We start from the raw sequence: 28,000 nt of genomic DNA, 5'->3' as shown, positions 1-28,000 counted from the left end.
TAGGTCCTCTGAATCCAAGTCCTGGAGAGTGAAGCTCAGTTGATATTTTGAAAAGGTTCCACAGAGGATTATGATGCGTGCCTTCACTGACAAACACCAGGCCAGCTCATCTTTACCTTTCCTTAACACCTTGTGTCTCTGACTTTGCCTATGTATGGGGACTCTAGAAGCTGTCACAAAGAACAAGAGAAGAATAATACCATGTTTAAGATATGTGCTATATTTGAAGGTAGGTTCATTGGTGAAAAGAATTCTGACAGTGCTTACGACATGTTTTCAAAGAGATGAAGACTTCCGACAGGGAGCAGTTAATTTTACAATCGAACAGTAGTCCCAACTATAGGAATATTAAATACATAAGCAAGAAAGATTTTTTCCCCCTATTCTCTATTTTTGCCAGATTAGTTTGATCAGAGAATCTTTCTGAGTCTACCCAGGAGCAGTCTTCATTCTCAAAAAAATTCCTCAAGTCTTCTTTGGTTTTCTCCTCTACTATGGCAAAGAATAATTATTGTAACATTAACTTGTAGCACAGCTTTCTGCTATAACTCAAGCTTACTGGCTTTCTGTCTTCCTGAAACACCAACTTCATCACTGCTTCTGGACCTAGACTGTTTTTCCAAAGTCTAGCTCCTTCCCTCATTCTCATGTCTCCCTGCCTTTGACCTCCTCAGAGAAGTCTTTCTTAAACCCCACTCTAAAGCAACTCTTCCATCTCACTTACTCCCTGTCACATTACTCTGTTTTATTAGGTCTTCATAGCGCTTACTACTATCTGAAGTAATCTAGTTTATTTTTTTGTTTGCTTGTTTACTACTAGTTTCGTTAAACTTGCACCTAGTTTGGTTGAATGTAGTTTCCTTAGTGCCATGACCTTTCTCTTTTGTTTCACACCCATCTAGTAGAGTGGGTGCCCCATAAATGTTTATTGGATTAATAATCAAAACCACGCTGGTTTTTCCTACACTGTTATTGTTAAATAATAAGCATCCTCAAGAGTATGAACTGATTACGATACAGAGTAATTTTAACAGTTTTATGCTTTACCTTCTTAGAGCTTATGTGCTAGATAAACATCATTGAGAATTAAAACTTAAGCATTAAGACAATGAAGCATAATATAAGAGAGAGGTAATACAATAATACAGTGTTATAATACACAAGTATAAAAAATAATTATGTGTGGGATGCCTGGGTGGCTCAGTCGGTTAAGCTTCCCACTTGTGGCTCAGGACATACTCTCCTGGTTTGCAGGTACTGAGCCCTGCATTAGGCTCTACGTTGGCCCATGGAGCCTGATCGGGATTCTCTCTCTCCCTCTCTCTCTGCTCCTCCCCCACTCATGTGTGTATCCTCTCTCTCTCTCTCCTCCCCCCAATAAATAAATAAACTTTAAAAAAGTAACTATTTGCAATACATGTACTTGTATGCCTTTTAGTAGTTTATTACTCCTTTACTTCATAATTTTATAAAGGGCTTCTTGCTGTCTCAGAAACAATACAAGAGTAAAAAGTATTATTTGGGTTTCTTTTGATTTTTAAGGGACTGAAAATCAAACAAAGTTCACCTCGGCAAAAGACGGAACTATTGGTGCCTGCATTTGAGCCAGTAGAAAGTAGCCAGCACAGAGAGACAATGGAATTAAGAACCCCAGCACATGGCCTACGACTTTCTTCTATGCTTCTTTCATCTCTACAGTAGACTGAGTTCTTCCAAATGACAGAGGACCTGGCCAGTAGCTCTAAAGCCACATAGTTTCACTGACAGAGAAGAACTGAGTCTCCTTTCCTGATTCCTATTTGGAGAAAACAAAAACAAAGGAACACAAACAAAATAAATCTGTAAGAGACTATGATAATCCAGCATTCATCAGAGTTCTTTATTTGAGCTTATTAATTATGGTAAAGTAACATAATGGTGCAGCCTGTGTCTGGAGACTGTACCTTTTTTTCATCAATCATAGCTGGATAAGAAGTTATCTCTAGAAGAACCAGCAAAATCGGTAGAAATATAGCAATACTAATTCAAATCACATGATTAGAAAACATGGATTGAGGGAAAGGTGATTTCCCATATGGGAGTTTCTATTCTTAGAAGAAGAAACAGTAAATATCTACTAGGTTTTTGTACTTTTCTTCCTTAGAAGGCACCTGATTGCCTAAAATTAGGGCGACCATAAGTATTAATTCTGTTTTTTGCCTGTTTTTCTAAAGAAATGGTTAACATATTCACACTATGCGCAGAATTGTCTTGATTTTAACACTATAAAATATATGATCACTTTACCTAGAAACCATTGCCAATCACATTCCAGAGATACATCTAGTTAACTAGTATGTGCTCAGAAAATTTCCAAGTTCTATATAAGAGTTCAAAGAAAACAACTCTTTTATTAAGGAAATTACAACATGCTGGGCCTCAGATTGCTCATCAGAAAACATATATACAAGAAAGCAGCATAAAGATATGTTTAAGGTGTTGAAGGAATAGAGAATTATAAACTCAGAAAAAAAAAATCAACCCCAAATTCTGTATACAGTGAAATATCATTCAGAATGAAGTGCAATAAAAACATTCTCATATAAAGAAAAACTAAGATGGGGCGCCTGGGTGGCTTAGTCGGTTAAGCGTCCGACTTTCGCTTAGGTCATGATCTCGCTGTTCGTGGGCTCAAGCCTTGCGACGGGCTCTGTGCTGACTGCCAGCTCAGAGCCTGGAGCCTGTTTCAGAGTCTGTGACTCCCTCTCTCTCTGACCCTCCCTTGCTCACGCTCTCTCTCTCTCTCTCCTAGAAATAAATAAAACATTTTAAAAAATTAAAAAAAGAAAAAAGAAAAACTAAGATAATTCATCACCGATGTGTTCCTCAAATGGAAATACCATGGAAGTTCTTCAAACTGTGGGAAAGAAAGAATACCAGAAAGAAATTTAGATAATTAGAAATGAAGAAAGCTCAAGAAAAGTGGTAAATATCTGAGTAAATATAATTAATTATTCTTCTCTTAAGTCTTTATATTTAATGGTTGAAAGTAAAAATGATAACACTGCTAATGGGGTTCTCAATGCATGTTGCTGTAATATATAAGACGGTATAACTGGGGACAGTACAGGAACTTACATGTTGGTCAAATTTCTACATGCCACCTGAAATGATAAAATTCTGATTCCATGTAGATCATAAAATGTTAAGTAGATGTATTATAACACTTGGATGATATACTAGAATATCTGTAAATATATATAGTTAAACTACAGTAAGTAAATTAAAGTGGAAGACTAAAAACGTTCAAGTAACAGAAAAGAGGTAAGAATTGAGGAAGATAGGGATAGAAAACAGAGGAATCACGCAGAAAACCAGCAACTAATGATAGACCTGTACATGACAATAATGGTCTAAATACAAGTCTAAGAAAAACCACACGATCATATCACCTGATTCAGAAAAAAACACATGACTAAATTAAACAACAAATTTGAAAAAACTCTCAGCCAATGAGAAATAGAAGGGAACTTCTTCAATTGGGTCAAAACTATTTATCCCTCTGCTCTTGCCAAAAAGGTAGCATAATAATTAATGGTGCCTAACAAAATTATGAACAAAGCAAGGATGTGCACTCTCAACATTTCAATCCAGCATCATACTGGAAGTCCTAGGCAGAGCAATCGGGCAAAATAATTAGTAACAATAATAAAATATGCAGAATATTAGAAAGCAAGATATAAAACTGTTTCTATCCACAGAGAACATGATTGTTTGTGTTAAATATTCCTAAGGAATTTACAAAAAACCTCCTAGAAATAATAAGTGAGTTTAACAAAGTCACAGGAAAAAAAAAAGTCAACACACCAAAATCAACTATATTGATATTGTTATATACCAGTAATAAGGAGTTTAGAACCTTAATTTTAAAATATTCATTTTAAGATTTCTAAAAAAATGAGAAACACAGGTATAAATTTATTTTACATATAGAATATGCAAGCTGAAAACTACAAAATGCTTACAAAAAAATGAAAAGAAAAGATTGAAATGAAGGCAGAGGCATACTGAGTTCATGGATCAGAAAACTCGATATAGTAAAGATGTCAATTCTCTCCCAGATAAATCTACAAGTTGAACTCAATTCCTGTAAAATCCCAACAGCTGTCCTTATGGATATAGGTAATCTGATTCTAAAATTTATATGGAAAGGCAAAGGAACTAGAAGACCTACAATAATATTGAAAAAGGAATAAAATTGCACTACCTGATTTTAAGACTTATTCTAAAGCTACGGTAATCAAGTCAGACTGTTATTGACAAGAAAAGTAGAGACATAAATCAATAGAACAGAAGAGATTCAGAAAAAGTCCCATGCAAATATGGTCAATTGACATATTTGCATCTGTTGACCTATTGACAAAGGTACAAATATAATTTAATTGAGAAAATACAATCTTTTAAAAAAAAATTTTTCGTGTTTATTTATTTTTGAGAGAGAGACAGACAGACAGAGTGAGCAGGGAAGGGGCAGAGGAAGAGGGAGACACAGAGTCCGAAGCAGGCTCCAGGCTCTGAGCTGTCCGCACAATGCCTGACACGGCGCTTGAATCCATGAGCCATGAGATCATAACCTGAGCTGAAGTCAGACGCTTAACCCGACTGAACCACCCAGGCACCCCAAGAAAGTACAATCTTTAAGCAAATAATGTTAGAGCAATTGTACATCCATGTACAAAGAAATGAACTTTGAACTACATTATGAACATTACACAGAAATTAATTCAAAGTACAGTAAAACCTTGGATTGCAAGTATGTTGTTCTTGGAGTGTTCTGCAAGATGAGAAGATATTTCTGATAAATTTTAACTTGATAAATGAGCAAAATTTTATAATACAAGTAGTACGTGATGCCGAATGTCACATGATCACAACTGAGCCAATGCTTCTTAAAATTCACTTTGATATACCAGTGCTTTGGATTACAAGTATTTTCTGGAATGAATTATGCTCACAAACCAAGGTCTTACTGTAAATCATTGAGTTAAAGTTAAAATGTAAAACTATGAAACTGTTAGAAGAAAACATCTGATAAATCCTTAGGATTTAGTTAGGCAAAAATTTCTTAGACATGGCACTAAAAGCATGATCTACCAAAGAGAATATATGTAAATCACAATCCTGGCATAAGACTTATACCCAGGGGCGCCTGGGTGGCTCAGTTGGTTAAGTGTCCGACTTCGGCTCAGGTCATGATCTCACAGTTCATGGGTTTGAGCCCCGTATCGGTCTCTGTGCTGACAGCTAGCTCAGAGCCTGAAGCCTGTTTCAGATTCTGTGTCTCCCTCCCTCTCTGACCCTCCTCTGCTCATGCTGTCTCTGTCTCTCTCAGAAATAGATAAAACATTAAAAAAAAGACTTATATCCAGAATATATAAAGAGCAATCAGAACTACATATTCAACAAATTTTTTTTAAAAAAGCAAGCTAAATAAGCAAAAGACTTGAAAGACACTTTTTAAAAAGCATATAGAAAAGGCAAATAAGCACATTGATGATGATGATTTGCATCATTAACCATTAGGAAAATGAAAAATAAAGCCATGATATCACTCCACACCAATTAGAATGACTAAAATAAAAATAATGACCATATCAAGTGCTAGAGAGGATGTAGAGCAACTGGGATGTCAATCATTGCTGGTGGGAGTGCAAAACGGGAGATACTCTGGAAAATAATTTGACAGTTTCTTATATAAAGTTAAACATATACTAATCATATGACACAGTTATTCTACTCCTACATATATTTACCCTAGAAAAAATGAAAACATTTCCACACAAAAGCCTACAGATAGATAAGTATAGTACATATATTTTTTGTAGCAAAAAGCCCGACCTTGTCCAAATGTCCTTCAAAGGGCAAATTGATAATTCAACTATGATACATATGTACAATGGAATGTTACTTATAAATAAAAAGGAACAAATTAGTGATATTTGCAACAACTTGGGTTCATCTCAGAGACATCATTCTTAGTGAAAGAAGCCAGCCTAGGGTTCCCTGGGAGGCTCAGTCAGTTAAGTGTCCGACTTCGGCTCAGGTCATGGTCTCACAGTTTATGGGTTTGTGCCCCACGTCGGGCTCTGTGTGGACAGCTAGCTCAGAGCCTGGAGCCTGCTTCATATTCTTCAGATTCTTCTGTATCTTCCTCTCTGACCCTCCTCTGCTCATGCTCTCTCTCTCTCTCTCTCTCAGAAATAAAATTTTTTAATAAAAGAAAGAAAATTGCCTAAAAAAAGAAAAAAAGAAAGAAAGTAGCTAGCCTAAATGGTTATATAATGTCAGCTTCCATTTATATGATATTCATGAAATGATAAAAGAATAGTGATACAGAATGGATCAGTGGTTACCAAGAGGTAGGAGTAAAGGAGAATGATTTAAGAGGAAGTATTAGGGAGTTTTCGTGATGGTGAATTTGTTCTGTATCTTGATTATGGTAGTTACACAAATGTGTGTTAAAATTCATAGAAGAGTGCACGATATGTACCACTATTATATCAGTATGTACCAATTAGAATGGCCAAAATCTAAAACAGATAACAAACGGTGAGGATGTAGAACAGAAACTCATTCAGTGATGGTTGGAATGCAAAATGATACAGTCACTTTGGGAGGAAGTTTGGCAGTTTCTTACAAACTGAACCCAATCTTTCCCTACAATTTAGCAATTGTGCTGCAAATCTCCAAATGAATTGAAAACATGTCCACACAAAATTCTGCCCATGAATGTCCACAGAAGCTTTATTCATAGTCAACAAAACTTGGAAACAATTAAGATATCCCTCATGAGGTGAATAAATGGTGATACATCCAGACAATAATAAGATAATGATTCATGATTCACTGATAAAAGAGCTCTCAACCTACACAAAGACACAAAGGAAACTTAAATGCATACTGCTAAGTGAAAAAAGGAACTCTCGAAAGAACACATACTGTATGCTCCAACTGTATGGCATCCTGGAAAGACAGTAAAAAAAAACAATGGCTGCTAGGGGTTGGGAGCACTAGGGAAGGGATTCAGAGGTGGAACATGGGGAGTTTTAGAGCAAGAAAAGTATTATTTATGATACTGTAATGGTGACTGCATGACATTATGCATTTGGCAATACCCATAGAACTATAAAACACAGTGAACATTAGTAATAATAATGTATAAATATTAGTTCATCAACTGTACCAAATGTATCACACTAATGCAAGATGTTAGTAATAGAGGGAACTGTTGGGGGAGGCTGTGGAAAGATGAAGGAAGGAAGTATATGGGAAACCTCTATACCTTCTTCTCATTTTCTCTGTACATAAAACTGTTTTAACAAATAAAGTCTGTTGGGGCGCCCGGGTGGCTTAGTTCGTTAAGCATCTGACTTCAGCTCAGGTCATGATCTCACAGCTCGTGAGACCGAGCCCCCCGTCGTGCTTTGTGCGGACAGCTCAGAGCCTGGAGCTGCTTCGGATTCTTGTCTCCCTCTCTCTCTGCACCAAACCCCCATCCCACACTTGTGCTCTCTCTCTCTCTCAAAAATAAACATTAAAAATTAAAAAAAAAAGTCTATTAATTAATCCTTGTGCATGCACTATTGGTGGGAATGCAAGTTAGTGCAGCCACAGAATGGAGGAAAACAGTACAGAGGTTCCTCAAAAAGTTAAAAATAGAACTATCATATGATCCAGCAATTGCACTACTATTTATCCAAAGACAAAAAAATACTAATTCATAGGGATACACACACTCTGATACTTACAACAGCATTATCTACAATAGCCAATTTTGGAAAGTTCCCAAATTGTCCATCAACTAACTGATGAATAGGTAAAGAAAATGTTATTTACATATATATATACACATATATAATGATATATATATGGATGGATAAAGAAAATGTTATTGATATATATATTAATATATATACTATTTAATATATGTGTGTATACACACACACACATATATATACACACACACACCAAATTTACAGTGATATAGATGGAGCTAGAGAGTATTATGCTAAGTGAAATGTCAGTCAGAGAAAGACAAATACCATATGATTTCACTCACGTGTGGATTTTAAGAAACAAAACAAATGAGAGAAGGGGAAAAACTAGAGAGGCAAACCAAGAAATGGACGCTTAACTACAGTGAACAAACTGATGGTTACCAGAGGGGTGGTCGGGGGGCGGGGCGCCGGTTAAAGAGGTGCTGGGGATTAAGGACGGCCCTTATGATGAGCTCTGGGTAATGTATGGAAGTGTTGAATCACTATTTTGTACAGCTGAAACTAATATTATACTATATGTTAACTAAGTGGAATTTAAATAAAAACATTTAAAAAGTCCACTAACTAAAAGAAAAAAAGTTAACTTTTATTATATATTAATTTAAAAATAAAAATTTAAAAACAGTTGGCAAAAGAACAATAATTTGATTATCCAAAAATATAAGCGGCACGAAAGCCCAGTTAAAGACTGCAGATTTTTGCAAGGGACAGCTTGCCATTTTTTATCTTCCAGTTTTAATTAGTTAATGAATTCCTCCCTCTATCTATTTTCATGACTGATTTGAAGTAAGCATTTGGTTTTTGTTTTATTTCCAAAGAAGGAACTTATTATCATGCAATCTTTGTTAATATTTCCAGACGGAAGCAGTTAGTTTCTTCTGTTGTTGATAACGGACAGAGCCATTAAACCGTGGTTCGTTTTTAGGAATCCTCTTTCCATACGTTACAAACTCCTTTCAGCTGCTTCTCAAGAGTTATTGAGATAGCTTGAGATATCGCCCCACTGCACTTATCATCCTCCACATTTTTATTGAAGATATTTCATTGGTATGACAACATGTCTGGATTAATATATAATAAACATCTTTTTAAGCAGAGGCCGGGCCTTTTATGATTTGTCATAGCCACACCATTATGATAAATTACCTTAACCAAGTTCAACTTGATAACTATGAAAAAGGTTACATTGTTCTTCAATTATCCTTTTAATCAATCTCCCAGGATAATCATTCTGCCTAAAAATATGTTTCTCAATACTAATTTCATTATCTAGGTGATTCTCATCACTAATCATTACAGTGAGAGTCTCCATATTCTTAACAACTCTTACTTTAACTTAAATGGGTGATTAGACTCAATATGCAGGATATTACCAGCACGGTGGTCTTGATAATATATTCTCCATCGTAACTATCTTCACTTCATCCTACTAATAGATGTTAAAAAAAGGGGAGAAAAAAGCTCTCTTATTAAACCCTTCCACAGTAAATCATATATCTAAATGAAGATTACTTTTAAAAAAAGAGACATAATAAAGGACTTTATTTCCTCGATGCCAAGAAAACCTTTTTATTAAATTTTGCTACACTGAATATCACGAGGCCTTCCAGAGCAATAGAAGGGACATCCTTTCAGAATGTTAGCAAAAGCATTTAGGGATCCTATGTTTCAAAGATATGGATTTAAATAAGAAGATGAAACTTAAGTTATGGAGAGTAGAATACTTGGGTGGCTCTCCCTGTGTTGTTGAGTATTCCTCCCTCAACTACATCATTAGTACCTAAAAAGGCCTAAATAAAGCAGCGTTCCTGATTTTGCCCAGTCACAGCTCACGCCACCTCGTGGCAAGTGGCGGAACTTCAGTGTGAGCCTTTGAGGAATTTCTGAAATTCCTCCGAGTACATCTCTGGGTGAACTCTCACCTTCCACATTACAATATATGAGAGAATTTCATGCACTCCTCTCACTTTGATAATAGGTTTTCCTCTCTTAAATAATGCTTTCCCCACTCTCGAGCCAGTCTTTAAGCTGTGTTTATAACTAGCCGTCATAAACTGGTTTTGACTTGGTTTGGATTTTAGGGAAATGGCATCTAAGCAAGCCTTCCCACACCGCAGGGCAGGTTAAGCACCAGCTCCGATCCGGTCCCAAGGGTAAAACGAAATAGACTCTACATCCTGACACTTTACATGTGTTCATTGGCTCTGGCTAATAATTGAGTTTATTTTAATCGTTGTTATTGTTTATACTTTAGGTCCTAAAAATCACACTTCTTTCTCACCACGGAAACCTTTTGAAAATTACTTTTTTTGTTGTTGACTTTTCAAATTTTTTAACTTATGTATAGCAAAATTGTGTACAGTAAATTTTGTATACAGAAAAATTAAGGATATGCTTTTGAGGTTATTCTAAAATCACCCTCCTGTGTAGACCTCTATTTTAACAGTGCAGAGAACGGTGGTACACTTTCACTCATTTGAATATTAGATTTGATTTTCAGGAAACTTTCTCATATCCTCCCTATCCACAGGAGAGTAAACATATGCTATTTCCTTTAAAACAAGATCCTGTGCATTCCCTTGCCAAGGATCGCGATGGTTGGCAAGGAAAAGAAAAATACATCCCACTGGTCTTTGTCACAGGGACTTACCCCAGCTTAAGCAGCAGACTTCCTAAACCGAGACTTACCACTTCAGGGTTATCTCCATGTGACCTGTGGAGAATACTCCTGAATAGGAGGAGAAAACATGTGGCTTTCTCTGCTGTAGGGCTGAACTCTTCGGTGCGAGACTAGAAGGCAGTCCTGAGTGTTGTGAAGTAATCATTAAGTTACACGCTTGTCATTTCTTGTACATTCACTCAGAACTAATGCACATCACTTTTTCCAATTATAATCATTCCACCATTTAACAAGCACAAAAGGCCTTAGATTCCAATTTGCCACTGATGCCTCGCTCTCACTTGCTTATTTCTTGGCATTTGCTAGGTTGTGCATGGCTCCAATAAAACGGAGCATTCTCCTTTCCTAAAATAAACTTGCAAACGGAGGCCACAAAAACAGCTGGTCTCATGTTGGAGGGCAGGCCATTTTCACTGTTTTGATAATTCTTGTGTTCTTACGATTCTTTTCTGCTGTTGTAAATGCATATTATTTCTCGGTTTCCTTATTGCCAAAGCTAAACATAAATCACATAGTGATATGCTATATATGTTTCTGCCCGGGCTTCGCTGCAAGCCATATCAAACCCCCTCTGGTATACGTCTCATTTCATTTAGCGTCGCAAATCTGTTTGTGTCTTCACAAGCACACACATACACAAGCGGCAATCGCCAGGCTAGGGAAGCACCATTGTCTTCATACTTTGTTAGCGTCTCCTTCCTCCGGTGAGTATTAACACGCCGGAATGAGCTGTGAACATGCCAGCTTTGGACACGCTGCCTTAAACACGAACTACATATAAGAGGAAATTGGTATTTTCATTTGCTGCACATGTTTTAATGATATTAAGCAATCTAATATGGTACATACGCCGGATTTCAGTAATGCTTCTCTTGAGAATTTCAAACGGTAATGGCAATTTAAAATGACAGCCTTCCATTTATATAGCTCCTTTCATCTCAGAGGTCTTTACACTTTATAAAGTTATATGGAGTAATCATTTCACTTACCCACCACAGAAATTCTGCCACCTCTAGGGCAAATCTGAGCTTACTTTAAAAATTGACTCAACATTACATATAATTATGACAAGAGGCAAAAAAAAAAAAAAAAAAGCATCACAGTCGATGAAAAACTGAATAGGGAATACAGAAAGATAAAATCATGTCCAAGAGAAAATTTCACCAAAGGTAAGAACGAAGCAAACAAACACAAATTCCCTGAGGTTATTTATTAACCACCGGTGCACAGGACTGTGAACTCCTGTGACAGCCACTAGAGAGCATTTCAGGGTTAACAAATTTCAGGCTAATTCTCTGAAAGTGAATTTAGATTAGTGAATGTACAGATATGGAAAAAAGTTAAGAATTGTTCTTAGAAATCCAGGCAAAAAGGTTTAAAATTTTAAGATTCTAAATAGAGAAGTGTCATGTTTCTGCTTGCTTAAGATACTGCCAATTTATCGCTACTGCTATGTACATCTAGCGCTGGGCAAGAGTTCACACAGACACCCTTTGGCACCCAAATTTTGAAAATTATTTACAGAAGGGCATACCTGTTGAAGACAATCTAGAAAAACAAGGGAATAAGAGAAAAAAGAAAGTATAACTCCACTGTTAATACCATAACAGTATTAGGGCTTCACAAAAGAGCTCTCCCACCATTTTCTTGTGCTCATATATACCTTCCCAACTTTATATTTAAAAACCTGATAATAGTGGTGTGCATGTAAATGTTTTACAACCAACTCTCCAGAACAAGAAATACAGGTCTGATTTGTAGCACTCATCAATTTCTGTCATGGAAATATTCTCACTATGGCTGATTTCAAGGTACTAATGTAAAGTCATTGAAGGACAAGATGGAAAGAAATGTGCACAGTGGTTCTTAGGTGTGGATATGAGCCAACCCATCATGTTACACCACGTCCTGATGGTGGCCATTCCCTCATCGGTGTTCATGAGCATCTTCCCTTATCAACGAATGTTCCTCTCAAAAGTCATTTCAAGGTTGTATTCCATTGTATGGATATATCCTAATGTATTTAACCAATCCCCTATGAGCTATTGTCTAATTTCTGCTTTTATTAGCAACACAGTGATGAATGCCTCATAATATAATCATTATATAACATTCCTATTCTCAAAGGAGCTCTATAGCAACCATTTACAAGCCAGATAAGATGAGTGATGGGAGAGAAATTGTCAGGAGACTTGGGTCTCTGGTTACCTTAAATGGAGAATGAAGAAAAACTTAAATTAGCCACAGGGCTCTGGCAAACTTAAATAAGGTGTAGGTTGGGTGGGAATTCTAGCAAATGGAAGCATTCATACTCCACAATAGAAGCAAGATAGGCCCTATATTAACAGGTATTCTTATTTTTGTAAGTAAACCTTCTGCACTGTTAAGACCCCTCTCTGGGTCACATCTGGCCTATGTGCTGGAGTATTCTATCCATAAGAGTGACAGGAAATGGTGTGCCCTGCAGTGGAGTTCGAGACACTGGCCTCTCCCAGTATTTAATTCCCATAAGAAACAGATTTTATCTCTACTTTACTTATTTTTCAGCAATCTATGAAATATTTGTTGATGGTGAAACCCAAGTGGTGTTTCTAACATGACAGTTTTAACATCCCTTAAGGTAGACAAATTAGCAAGTGATAAAACTCAGGTGTTCCTGTCCACTGTTATGTTTCTTTCTTTTTTTTTTTCTTCCTTTTCAGGTGATCCTAGAGTGTTTAAGTAAAGCCATCAGGTGTCTTTTTTCCTACACGACTTCTTGCACATCTTTGAGTTGTCAAATTTGTAATGTCCAGCTGTCAAGAGCTTAAGAAATGCCAGTCTCTCTAGTTAGGGGGGCAAAATGTCTGTAGAAATATGGTTCCCAGCAGGATTTTATATCTAGGTTCCCCTAGACAGGAAGGAGAGTATACCTATGCTAAGAGGGGACCAACATGCCTATTTGCTGCTACAAGCTTTTCTTATGTATAGCCCAACATGCAACACTCTGGCTGTAACATCATCTTTTTGAATTGTTTGCATAGTTGGTTTAAATTTCTGGCATGTTTCATATGCTTTTGAATACAGTGAGCAAGTTCTGCCTGTAGGAAATTATTTTCTTCTTTCTTTTGTAAACACAGCACTTGTAATAGATGAACAGAGACAATTTCAAACCTCAAAAGCATCCAGCATTAAAAAAAAAAAAAAGCATCCACCCCTTTTCATACATTATGGACTAATGCCAAAATTGTTAATGCGTTTTTCCTATGTTGCAATTGTTTTGCTTTAAAACTTCTGTCCTTCACAGTAAAGAATAGATTGCAGTATATATTCCTCAAGGTGGACTATTTCAAATTTGGATCAAAGAGCTAAGTGGTAATGTTATAATTCTAGCTTCCCCCCAGGGTTTCCCCATGTATTTGAAAGTGAGAACTTTTGTGGTAAGTCCAAATTTGTGGAGACTTAAATGAGACCGTTTGGTTCAGCAGTCACGTGCTAACCAATTTAGGAGATCTGAATTCTGTTTCAATTCACCCCAACTAGTAGCAAGCCCTTGATGAATGCAGGTTGTTGCTCTGTAAAATGGAATACTTATAATTGCTTTAATTCACCACAGAGAGGTTTGGAGGATCAGATGAGTAAATGCATGTGAAAATACTTTGCACCTTCATTTCCTTTACAAATGTAGGACAGTTTTGTTCTTGCGTTCTAGAGTAGGAGGGCAAGGAAAAGACATGAGGAATGGAGTTTAAACGAAAGGAAACTATTCTCTACTTGTGTATTGATAGGATTTGGTGGATGATTAAGCATGAGAAGCCAATCAAGGAATCTGAGAACAGACAAGCAGGCTAGGTGAAATCTAAATTATGGGCACTGAAAAGTTTACATAAACCCACATTTACACTGTTTACAATCTTAGGAAATTTCCATATTTCCTGGTGAACATCATCATATGCCTTAAAAACCTGTGAATCTAAAATTAGTTAAAAATCCCATGCCTGGGTTATATTTAAAAAGTTTACATGGATAGACTGCAGCAGTGATACTCAAACTTCCTTGTGCATAAGAGTATTCCATGGACTCAGTCAAAATGGGATATTTCTGAGATTTCCCCATGGAGATTATGAATTGAAAGACCTGTGTGAGGCTCATCAAGCTGCACTTTTAGAAAGAACTGCTGTGAATCCAGACTCATGAATTAAAACTGAAGGTAGGAAAGTTCATGGTGTGCTTAGGAAAGGGTGAAATATGGAAGTTTCACATTTGGATGATTGGGAGGATGGTGAGGATATTAAGTATAAGAAATAATATCGTAGTCTGTGCACCAGTGCAGACTGTTGCTATTAATGGTACCCAACTGGCTTGTGCCTTCCTATATCCATGCCCTTGAATAGTCTCCTCTGATGTCAGTTTTAGATTTTGCTATATGACTTGCTTCAGATAGTTGGACAATAGTAAATGTGACATAAGCAGACAAGTAAGAAGTTTTGGGGTGTAAGGGAACAGGGATGACTCAGTCAGTTAAGCATCTGACTCTTTATTTCAGCTCAGGTCATGATGTCACAATTTGTAGGATCGAGCACCATGTCAGTCTCTGCACTGACAGTGTGGAGCCTGCTTGGGATTCTCTCTCTCACTCTCTCTCTCTCTCTCTCTGAATAAAGTAAATAAACATTAAAAAATTGAGAAAAGAAAAAGAAGTATTGGGATGTAACTCTTTTTGCAGCTCCAGCGAATCCTGTGAGCATCATGTGAAGAAGCCTGGGCAACTCTGCTTGTAATACATGGCCAATCACTTCAGTGCATTCACTTAATATCTGATACCTATTACCAGACATGATATTGAAACTGTTTTACACTGACCAGCTCTACCACAGATGACATGGACTATATTTGCAAGATTAGATTTAGCTCTAGGTATATTGAATTTGAGCTTTTGATAAAACATTTATGAGAAACTCCATCACAGATAAGATGATCTAGAGCATAAGTAAATGGTTAGCAAAAGCATAAAGAAAAGGGGTTGGAAGTTACCTACTTGGAGATTGTAATTTAGACTATGTATAAGAAGGAGCACTTGGGTGGCTCAGTCGGCTAAGCATCTAACTTCAGTTCAGGTCATGATCTCACAGCTCGTGAGTTCAAGCCCTGTGTTGGGCTCTCTGCTGACAGCAGAGAGCCTGCTTCAGGTCCTCTCTCTTCCTCTCTCTATCCTTCCCCTGCTCGCTCACTCTCTCTCAAAAATAGATAAACATTCAGACTATGTATAATAAAAGTGTGCAAGTGATTCTAGGGCACCTAGAGCAGAACATTAACAAAGACCTCCACTTAACTTTTTTCAGAGGACTAGTAAATAGCAAATAGCAGAGCTTTGAGGAAGAGAAAGGGAGTTAGGCAAAGTAGGACCAGAATAAAGAGAAAGCAAGAAAGAAGATACTTATGAAGAGTCAGAGCAGAAAGGTATCAAATGTTCAGAGGGGGCAAAAAATAATGGCTCAAAATAGGCTTGTGGTTTGAGCAGTTTAAATTGACAAGTGCTTAAAAATGATATGAGATTGACTTCAGGTTTTAATGACTAAAAGGAGACTTAGACACTGAGTGTCAACTACCTTTTGAAGAAATGCGATAAAGTAAGTTAGGAGGATGAATAGACACTTCTAAATATTTAGAAAAATTTAATAAAAAATCTCTTATTATTATCAATTTACTGCCTCATTAAATGAGACATTCATAGCCAAAAGAATGGATTCAACTTAAAGGTATAACTTTTTTCTTATTTTGATATCTTCATCTGTGATAGATTATCTTTGACACAATTTCCAGGAAATACTTAGGAAAAATGCATACTTAATATTAAGTATCACTTATTGAATTTTTTTACCCCTGCTCCCTCCAAAACCTCACTAAAATGTCAGGAAAGGTTGGTTACTTGCTTAATGTTTTTAATTAAGGAAAAATCTATTAGGCTAAAAAAAAATGAAAAGAACACAACAGAATATTCTTTTGTCTATAATGGATGTCAACACAACTTTGGAAAACAGAATGGGGGTTAATGATTTATAATGGACTTTGAGGTTTGGAAAAAGTGAAAACTAACTACTTTCAGAGCAAGAAGCCAAAAAGCAAGCAAATATACAAAGCAGAATCCTGAATATGATTAGAAATTGAAGACACTAGGGATTTCAGGAGAAACGAATTAAAGAATACAGTAAGGTTTTATAAGTCTGTAAGCAACAGATGAGCTCCCAATTCTTTTCTACCCATATAACCAGGTAAGTACTTTTCCCAGGTCATCCTGAACTTGAGTTTGTGAGATAAAACACAACTGAAATCAAGAAAGCTTACCAAAAAGGAAGTATTTATAGTCCACATGTTAAATGGTTGAGATCACTACCATCTAAGAACATTGACAATTCTGAGCATTCTCCAACCCTTCCCAACTCTCCCTTCACTTCACGCAATGTCAGAGATCAAATATCTATCTGTAAGCTAGAATAAAAGGTCTGAGATACTGATGAGCAAAAAGCCTCCAACAAAATGAGAACTTGGGAATTCAATGTATGTTAGTAGATATTTTAATGTAGACTTAAAAACTGAAGTCAAGGAAAACTCAGAGACAGAGAGAGAGAGAGAAGCAAAAAGACAGAACATAGAATCATGAAAACTTCAAAAGGAGAGAACAAAAGAAACAGCAAGGAGAAAACCATCAATAAAAAAGCTAGAGACAAATTTCCAGACTAAAAGGACAAAAATGGACAGTTAAAACAGACTCAGTATAATGAATGATAAAAGAAACACACCAAAGCACGTTATTGTAATATTTTATTATACCAGCAATTAAGACAAGATCCAAAAAACTAACAGAATATAAAACAGACTTATGCAAATGATGAAAAATCAGAATAGCATCAAACTTGTCAACAACCTCGCCAAAACTAAAACCAATGGACCAAATTCTTTAAAATTCCAGGGGAACAATATTTCCATCCCAAGGTTCTATACCTACCTAGATTATCAATCAACTGTAAAGTCATTTTATCATTAACTAGTCATGCAGAGTTTCAAAATATTTACCTCCTGTGTTCCATTTTTCTAGAAAGTTTCTAAACTGCATGGTCCACCCAAAATAACCAAAAGGGGAAAAAAGGAAAGGCATCAATTAAACACCAGGAAAAAATAAGAGAAATGTTCTCAGAATAATAATACAGGAAGTATGAGGTCAATAACCATGTTACAGAACCAGTCCAGACTTAAGCTCTAATTAAACTGATGTACTATTTGATATGTTTGAATATATAAAACCTGTATTTTCAGTTTTATTGGAGAATTTCGGGATGAAAGAGTGGGATATATAAAACTAAATAAATGGAAAGATAAGTCAATAATTGTAGGTAAGGCGGAGAATATACTAGAGCTAAAATCATCTAAAGTAGAAAATCAAAATTTTTAAAATCAAGCAATGATAGGGGCATGTGGGTGACTCAGTCGATTAGGCATCTGGCTTCAGCTTCATGGGTTTGAGCCCCATGTCACGCTCTGTGCTGACAGCTCAGAGCCTGGAGCCTGCTTTGGATTCTGTGTCTCTCTCTCTCATTCTTCCTTTCCCCCACTCATGCTCTGTCTCTCTCTCTCAAAAATAAACATTTAAAAAATCAAGCAATGATAAAACAATTTAGAAAAAAAGATGAGGCATAATTGAAAAATGTTGTAATAGTTAAATATATAGGTAAGTATATGTATCCTCATTATACTCTTTCTCCTCTCTAGTTTTTCATTTGAAAATTTATCATATTAAAAATAAAATTAATAGAAGTATTAAGCATTTCTAAATGAGATATTGAGGTAAATATCAGAAGAAATTGCAAAGGTTGCTGAAGATATTTGCCACTGGACAACAGAAATGATTGGTAGAGAGGTGTGGAGTACAACATTTGGGTAAGAACATTCTTTCTGTGAATTCTAATCAATGTTTTGATTCTTCTAATGAAAAAAGGCATCAATTCCACTAAGATATATCTACATAATTGAACACAAGTATTTGGGAATTTTTGAGAGTGAATTAACTGATATAAGAATAACTACTTCTTTCTTAGAGAGGAACCTATCTTTATCTAAGAGAAAATTTAAAGTTAGCCAAAATAGCAGTCACTATTAACTTTGGAGGGAATTCTGTAACTCTGTATGTTGTTAGGTTCATGTCCAGGCTTATTTTTTATGTTATAGTTGGGTAGCAATTCAGAAAGCCAACTGGGCTTCACTCTCGAAAATGGATATAATGATATAGAAATCACTTGCCCCGGGTCCCAAAGCACAGAATTCTACAGTTAGGGACTGTCTTGGAAGTCATCAGAATCCAAAACTTTTAGGTCACTGACAAGGAAACTGAGACATCAATCAAGTCATTAACTGATATGTTCAAGTTCGCTCATTCATATCACCATAAAATTGTATAAAAACACTAAGCAGCTGGCAAATCACATAACTAATTTTTGTCCATTTAGTAAGGTACTACCTGAAGGTGGATCTTATTTCCACTGAAGATAATGAGAATTGAAAGTCACTTGTTGTTGGATGACCTAAAGATAATATACACTTATATTTGGTATACTATATTTCAGGATGCACATCAAGACAAATTCTTTATTTGCACACATGTAAGTCAAATATCCATTTAGAGTGTGATCATTTTTAATTATCTTGTAGATATTAAAAATGGTAAGTGCGGTTTAAAATGGCCCAGACTGAATCTTGAAAGAAGGTAGAAATGAACTTTGTCATGAGCTGAATTGCTTTCCTCCACAAAATTCATATGTTGACTCCCCCAGTACCTCAGAACATCACTGTGTTTGGAGATGGGGCCTTTAAAGAGATAGTTCTGTTAAAATGAAGCCATTGGAGTGGACCCTAATCCAAAATGACTGCAGTCCTTGAAAGAAGAGAAAATTTGGCCACCAAAACGCCAGCAAAGTGCATACACATGGGAAAGACCATGTGAAGACATAGTGAGAAGGTGAAAGCCAAGGAGAAAGGCCTCAGAAGAAACCAGACTTTGATCTTGGACATCTAGCCTCTACTACTGTGAGAAAGTAATTTTCTGTTGTTTAAGCCACCTAGTTTCTGGAATTTTGTTAAGGCAGCCTGAGTAAATGAAGGCGGACTTCAAGAAGAGTCCCCCTTCCAAGAAGGCAGTTTGGAATGGAATTGCGATTGCTCTGTGTAGTGAAGTAGTATGGACTCCTATGGTTACACTGTCTGGGTAGTGGAGTCCGTTCCTATGTGTGTTTGGGGGTGAGGGAAGTAAACTGCAAGGATGGCGCCTGGCCTACGGCAGCTGCTGGAACCCCTTCTCAAGTTGTATCCTGAGGAACTCACATCAATGGCAACTTCAGAAAAGACACACTGGCTGTAAGAGAAATGGTTGAGGGCCCAGAGTTGTATTCTTTTGACTACGGATTGAGATAATATCATATTTTGTACTCCATGCTGGTAAGGCTGGAACATGTATTACTCCACGTTTCTAATGTTTACCGATTTGTTAGAAGAAAAAAATAGGGCAGTTGCCCATGACTCGAGAGGCCGAGGCTGTCTTTAAATTAGAATTATACAGTACTTAGCACTGTTCTGTAGTGAGTTTTACTTACCTTATTGGGATAAGGGCAGGAAAAGCTGTTACCTTCTCTAATATTCATTGCTCATAGCATGTTTGCTTATATACACCAATAACAAGCTTACCATATATTTCTTAACAACTCTAATTGTGAACTTATGCAGTGCATAATATTAGACAACACGGTTTTCAAATCAGACCTGAGTTTGGTGTCTAGCCTCACACCTGTGAGACCTTAGGTCACTTAACCTCTTTCACCTTAGTTATTTCACCTGTAAAATGAGAATAATACTATTTTCTGATTCATAAGACTGCTTTAAGAATTAAACAAAATGCATATAAATCTCTTATCTTGGTACCTGGGAGATAAACCGTTCCTTAATCAAACTGAGAAATACTAAATACCATGGAATTGCTTCATTTCTAGATGTTTATAGAGCTTTTCCCAGCACGAAAATTCTTAAAATCCTTTTAAACTGTCAAATTAAGACCCCTGGCTTTATTCTTTTCCATCTGAGGTTTGAATCTTTCATTATATTCACATAAGTGGACATTTTCTTAACTCTGGAGAAGTTGCATTGCTTTGTAAGCATAAAACGGAATTAGTTTTATGTGGCATTGAGTGATTCCAAGTCCAATCGCATGACAAAAACTAGCCCGTGTCTACCTGTGCAGCATAATCTGTTTATGCTGCATTGAAATATCAATTTAGAAATGCCACTTTCCTTGAGCAGCAAGTAATTATCTGGAAGAAACATATTTTATCACTCCCTGTGGCTGGTATCAGGCAGCAAATCTCCAGTCCCCAGCACACGATCCCGTGTTTCCTTACAAATTGTGCTGCGGAGCAGTACCGTACCTTAGCACTTTTAAATAAGATCTTGACACTTGTGTCATTGTACAAGCTCAGATCTGGACGACAGGATTTTTTTCCCCCCTTAATTTAAACGCACTATTTTTCATCAAATGACAAGCATACATTATGGTCTCCATTCTAACCAAGCCTCTAAAGGCTATTTCAATTTGACTAGAGCGGTTTTCTGCCAAATGGCTACTCTAAGTTACACTGTGCACATTACCCACCAGAAAGCACAGAGTTGATGAGAGTGCATTGTCAACTATCCTCCACATCGATATGGGGGTTATTTGATTTGAAATTGGATTCTAGCCTTCCTTGATCTGTTGTATAAATGGAGAAGCATGTGTTGGAGAAATTCTTACAAAGTTTATGAAGAATGTGATGTACTTCCCCCCCCTAGAGTTTGTCTTTTACTTCGTTTGACTCCAGCACAAGTTCTCATCTCAGTAATAAATATTCAAAGCTAAAAGTAGAAGAGCTTTTTTTTGTCTCCTTTAAATGGAAAGAAAACTTAGGAAAAATTATTCTATGCATGAATTTCTTCTGTGATACGAGTTGGGCGCAAGTTGCAGACTTTTGTAGCAGAGTGGCTTTGTGACCCTTCTTTAAACATTTAAGACTTAGTTCAGAAGTTCACTGAATATGATGAGACATGATTCTTAAGTACGGAGCCTTAAAAAAAAGTATCTTCTAAATATATAATATTCTCAGCGAGACATGTCAGTCATTGTCAAGATGAAAGTCGTTTAAATGCTAAGTTCCTGGTAAACTGTATCTATATTGTAGGGCTCTATTCACAAAGCAATACCTTAGCAGTATGTGTAGAGCATACAAAAATATATCATTTTGTTATGAGACATACTGAACTCTGGATATTGTGATGTGAGGTTGGGAGGGAGGGAGTTTGCTATGCAAGTTACATGCTTATCATCAGTATGTGGATGGCCCTAAGGGCAGCATAGAGAACTTCAGAGAAAACATATTAAATGGGCATGGGGGAAGCATCCTTTTGACCCACATAAAAGGGTCTTTGTGTAGATCTCATGAGCGCAAGATTTTATATTTGAGGGGATAAAGATGTGCAGTTTCTTTAGAATCAAAGGTAGATTGGCAACACTTTTAGTAAATGGCAAAATAATTATGAGTGTATTTGGTATTCAGTGTAAAACATTTATCACTTTGAATGGTTTTGGCATCAGGGCAGCTATAATAGGCAATCCCACAAGAATCCCTTTGTAATTTAACATTAATTGATGTTCTTTATTGTAACGACAGTTGATAAGTTAAAAGACACTGAACTGAAGAAGGAAAATAGAACACTTTGACCAGTCCTTTATTGCTTCTGTCAGTGACTAGAAAAAAAATAGCTATAAAATAAAGCAGACAGAAATGGTGTCCAATTTTCCAAGGGTGAGAGTATGGACTGGCTGTGTTTGCATTTACATGCTTATGTGTACATATACTTGCTGAGGTAAAATCTAGTACTTAGCTTAGAAAAATGGACTGTTTCTAAATATTTTAGAATAACTTTTCTTATTTTACTGCATGTGTGATAGATTGATTACTAATGGCCCCAATTCTTCATCCTTTTCTGTATCTATAGCCTTTGTGATGTGATTTTGTATCTCTTCTCATCAGAGGTTAATTCTATTTTCCCACATCTTGGATTTGGACTGGAGTCAGGACTTATGTTGGCTGATAGAATGTGATGGAAGTGATAGCCTGCCTAGGCTTCTACTGGCTTTCTTGAAACCCACCCAGCTACCATGTGAATAGCCTGGGTTAGTCAACTTAAGGATAAGAGACACATTGGACACAAATGAATGATCCCAGTGGGGCCCTCATAGAGTACCCAGCCTCTAGCTGACTTTGCTGACCTATTACAAGTTCCTGAGCAAGCCCAGACAAAAACAAAAAGCTTGATTCCAACCAGAGAAACCACACTTCTGATCCAAACCCAAGTTGTCAATCTCTAGAATAGGGAGCAAAAGAAATGGTTATTATCAGGACCCACTATGTTTTGGGGTGTCTTTCTATGAAACATTAGATAACTATTTCAGTATGGTAGACTACAGAGGGACTAAACTGCAAAACAGAAGGTAAAGGTTTTGTTTTAATAGCAGTAAGATTCTGATGTAAAATGAATATTCTTTCCATACCAAACTCTATAATCTTCATATATTGTCCTGACTCCCTTAACTTCGTATCTGAAATGCTCTTCTCAAAGGCCAAATTGGACTCATCCTTCAGAGCAAAGACCATGCATGTACTCATAATCCATGAGGCCTTCTCTGTTTTCCTGAGGCTGCTCCTCAGAACTTACTGGAATTTTAGTTCTACCTGTATCATGTCACATATCACTTTTCCTTTGTATTTGTTTTTAATATGAGTGATGTTTCCACCCTCTCCAAAAGGCATAGATGGCTTCTTCTCCACCTTCATAACCTCAAATCATCTTGTAGTACCTAGACAAACCTAAACAATCAACAAGAAACCGCTCTGGATCCCAGACTCTCTCTATGTTCCTGCTGTTATCATAGGGAGTAGTTAAGGTCTTCACAGAGCACTTAAACAAATATAAAGATTTAATTCTCTTAATTATTACTGCTATTATATTTTTGCTTTATTTCTATGCATTTCCTCTTCCTATAAAATTTTTATATTCTGTAAAACAGGATATTTGAAGCTTTTTTGAATACATGATAGTAGTAAAAACAATACAAAGGTTATTTGGTGTGTTAAATTTTTAAAAGAAAATAAACTTTTCAGTATTTATTAATTTTAATAGATACTATTCTCTTTGAAGTATCTAGAGTTTTCACCTTCTGCCTTTTCATTCATATATTGTATTTCTGGTCTAAAGAGCTAAGTTTTTTTGAATTCATATAAATATAAATTTATTTCAAGGTTTTTTTTTATATATCTACAAATACAAAAAAAAAGATATTGGGCAACTTTAAATTCTTTTAAATTAAGACATAAAATAGGGGTGCCTGGGTGGCTCAGTCGGTTGGGCATCTGACTTCAGCTCAGGTCATGATCTCACAGTCTGTGGGTTCGAGCCCCACGTCAGGCTCTGTGGTGACAGCTAGCTCAAAGCCTGGAGCCTGCTTCAGATTCTGTGTCTCCCTCTTTCTCTGACCCTCCCTGCTCATGCTGCCTCTCTCTCTTTCTCAGGAATAAATAAAACATCGAAAATTTTTTTAAAAAATTTAAGATATATAATAGTCGTTCAGTGTACATTTTTTCATTATCAAAATGCTTTCCTTAGACCTTTTAGAAATTGCTGATATTGGCGTGCCTGGGTGGTTTAGTTGGTTAAGTGTTCGACTCTTGATTTAGGCTCACAGTTACTGAGATTGAGCCCCACATAGGGCTCTGTGCTGACAGTGCAGAGCCTTGGGATTCTTCCTCTCCTTCTCTCTGCCCACCCCCCATTCATGCATGATTTCTCCCTCAAAATAAATTAAAAAAATTATTTTTAAAAAGGTAAAAAAAATCCCATAAAACTAAAAAATTACTGATATTATGTTTCAGTTTCATTTATGATGTTTTCCTACTCTGTATTGTTTTGTTGCATTGGCCAATTTTTGTTGTTTCTCTTCTACATAGAATTGCAAATATCAAGTTAGCTTTCATATAAGTGAAATGGGAACAATTCTTGAAGAGCAGTGATGATTTGGTCAAATGTTTTTTCCATAATGTTTATGTAATAATAATAAAGTAGAGATGATGACAGCTTGTTCATTGAAGATGTTTTCCCCAAGTTATTAAACTCATATAATCCTCCTAACCTTAGGTAAACTAGGCTCACTTTACTTCTTTTTTTCAGTCACTATGCAAGATATTAGAAAGTTGGATTAACTCTGGTGCCTATCATTGCTGCTTCAGAATATGAATAAAATATTTCTCCCTTGGCCCAGTTACCAATATGAACTTGCAAATGTCTACACTACTGTTTTCTAGACTGATGTTTTTGCCGTCAGAAGTCTGAGGACATATTCTTGGACAGCCCATGAAACTTTCTTTTTTTTCTTTTTTTTTTTTTATTTATAGGAGAGAGAGAGAGAGAGAGAGCGTGAGCAGGGTAGGGTCAGAGAGAGAGGGAGTCACAGACTGAAACAGGCTCCAGGCTCTGAGCTGGCAGGCAGCACAGAGCCCGACGCGGGGCTCGAACCCACGAACTGCGAGATCATGACCTAAGCGAAAGTCGGATGCTTAACTGACTAAGCCACCCAGGCGCCCCAGCCCATGAAACTTTCTAAATGTATTTTCATTCTTAGGAGAATTTAAGCACACTCAAACACACACACACACACACACACACACACACACACACACACACACACACTTTTACCTAGTTAGAAACAGAAAACACTCATTTTGCCAAAATAATAAAATAGAAGATGTTTGCTTATTCTAAGACTTTAGTTTTTAAACCGGCCATTTTTGGACCTCTTGGATCTAGCAACAGATAATCTCACAAATTCAGGATAATTTATTCCACTAGATGAGGTTCATATATTCCTTGAATTTGAAAACGCTAGTCTATAACAAAAGTGGATCAACTTTTGGGCCCGATATTCTGATTGACGCTGTTATCATGAAGCTTTCAATAGAGTAGGGAAAACTGACAGTAAACTAACTAACTAACAAATAAATTCTTTGACTTGGTGATGCATATAGACAAAATGTGCAGAAACGACAAGCACTTTTAAAACCAACCTCATGATCACTTTGGTGAGTTCAGTGGTGACAGGAATGTGTGCCTGAGGCCAGGTGTTTGCTTTGTGTGATTTGAAACTCTGGCTTAAGTAACTTGGGCCATCTAGGAATTCCAATACAATAGTCCTCTATCCACGGTTTCACTTTCTGCGGCTTTAGTTACCCATCCTCAACCTCAGTCCAGGAACAGAAGATCCTCCCTCTGACCTATCCTCAGAAGGTCAAAAGCAGCCTAAGGCTACGTCACAAGGACTTTGTCATCCACCCAATTCATCTCATAATGTAGGTATTCACCCCACATCACCACAAGAAGAAGGGTGAGTACAGGGCATACAAGATATTTTGAGAGAGACCATATTCACATAACTATTTTTATGGTGTATCATTAATTTTTCTTTATTATTAGTTATTGTTTTAGTCTCTTTACTGTGTCTAACTTACAAAGTAAACTTTATGACAGGTATGTCTGTGTGGGAAAAAAACAGTATAGATGGGGCCCAGTACTATCTGTGATTTCAGGCATTCACCAGAGGTCTTGGAATATACCCCCTGTGGATAAGAGGGACTCCTTAGGCTAACTCACTGATAGTCCACCTCGTATGATTGGTGACAGAACTGCTATATTGCTTGTTTCCTAATCTAACACGAATAAAGTTATATTTTGCATAAGTAGAGATGAGCATCATTATTTTTTGAATCAATATACGATCCAAGAGTAGTAACTATTAAGTTTTGCTTTTAATGTGCTCTAATAAGCAGAAAATTTTAACTATGTCCACATGTCTACCTTTCAAAAAAATTGGAAAGGTTATTAAGTTTTAGAAATCCCCTAAGAATCTCAAAATACAAGTTTTATCCATATGCTTGCCATGTCTAAACTTCCTCTGTCTGCATGCATACTCATAGAGATCATGCCCGTTGCTAGCATCCAGGCAGAACTAATAATTTTTTCCTCTAATCTCATAGAACTGATATCTATGTTATACCATTTGCATTACAATTGGTCATTCTTTGTTTTGCTTCTAGAGGCCCTGAGCCCTTAAAGTCTAGGCACTATTTCACGACTTTTATAAGGGCAATTATTCTCATATGGCAGGCACTGATCAAAGTTCTTTTCAATTATTAGCTAGTATAACACAACTATTTTCTCACTATTATTTTCTCAGTCATAGCTATTTAACTGACCTATTTTAAAGATAGGGAAACTGAGACACAGAGAAGTTAAGTAACTTGTCCAAGGTCACACCACTAATGGTAAAGCCAGGATATGGATATAGTCAGTGCAGCTCCAGGGCCTGGGCCTAAATCACCATATAATGATGCTTCTCATAGGTAACAATGGACATTACCTAAGTAAATGAATCATGATTACCCTGGAAAAATTAGTATTGTTAGTTTTTTAGCAAGAGTATACTAAGAATACTTGTGATGGTTGGTTTTATGTATCACTTGGCTAGCTTAAAGCACCTAATTATACAATCAAACACTAATCTAAGTGTTGATGTGAAGGTGTTTTGTAGATGTGGTTAACATTTACAGTCAGTTGACTTTGAGTGAAGGAGATTACCCCCGACATGAAGGTGACCTCATCCATTCAGCTGAAAGCTGTAAGAGTAAATACTGAGATTTCTGGGAGAAGAAGAAATTATGCCTCAAGTCTGTAGTATTAACTCCTGCCTAAGTTTCCACGTTATAGGCTTTGGATTTGCCACCCCCACAAATTAATTACTTATATTAAATTATATAGTAATAATTAATTACTATCTAGTAATACATGATATATGATATATAACATATAATATAATATAAATAAAATATAAGAATATACATATTTATATATATAAGAACACAGAGGCTGAATACTTTTGCATTAAAACAAAATATAATTTTTATTTCTTTTCTTTCAAATAACACTGTGAGTTTGTTTCTTTTTTTTTCTAGGAGAGAGAGAGAGAGACAGCGTGAGCAGAGGAGGGTCAGAGAGAGAGGGAGATACAGACTCTGAAACAGGCTCCAGGCTCTGAGCCGGCAGTCAGCACAGAGCCCGACGCGGGGCTCGAACCCACGAACCGCGAGATCATGACCTAAGCGAAAGTCGGACGCTTAACCGACTAAGCCACCCAGGCGCCCCTGTGAGTTTGTTTCTTATCCCTGGTTAATATTTGAAGAAAATAGATACCAATACTGTGCCTTTCAACTTGATTTCTATCATGTGCACACATTATTTTAGCACCTGGGCCACTTTAGAAACAGGTAGCAGGCGTGATCTTCCCAGAATTTGTCAGTCCAGAAGAATGTGCTGTTGGATACTTCTTGGTTCATGGGATAGAAAT

The 28,000-nt window shown here is 36.6% G+C and overlaps 1 long non-coding RNA gene across 1 annotated transcript; it reads left to right on the top strand.

The window, feature by feature from the left end:
- Nucleotides 1-103: 103 nt before the first annotated feature.
- LOC144225535 (uncharacterized) lies at nucleotides 104-27,760 on the top strand. The gene is made up of 4 exons (XR_013333334.1): nucleotides 104-229; nucleotides 1,543-1,841; nucleotides 2,792-2,964; nucleotides 27,609-27,760. It is a non-coding gene; the product is annotated as an uncharacterized LOC144225535 (long non-coding RNA).
- Nucleotides 27,761-28,000: the final 240 nt, after the last annotated feature.

This window comes from Crocuta crocuta, unplaced genomic scaffold, assembly GCF_008692635.1.
Source record: "Crocuta crocuta isolate KB4526 unplaced genomic scaffold, BGI_CrCroc_1.0 scaffold359, whole genome shotgun sequence".
In the NCBI taxonomy this organism is placed as follows: Eukaryota; Metazoa; Chordata; class Mammalia; order Carnivora; family Hyaenidae; genus Crocuta; species Crocuta crocuta.
Note: the sequence above shows the minus strand (reverse complement) of the source record. Positions and strands in the feature narration are given on the sequence as shown.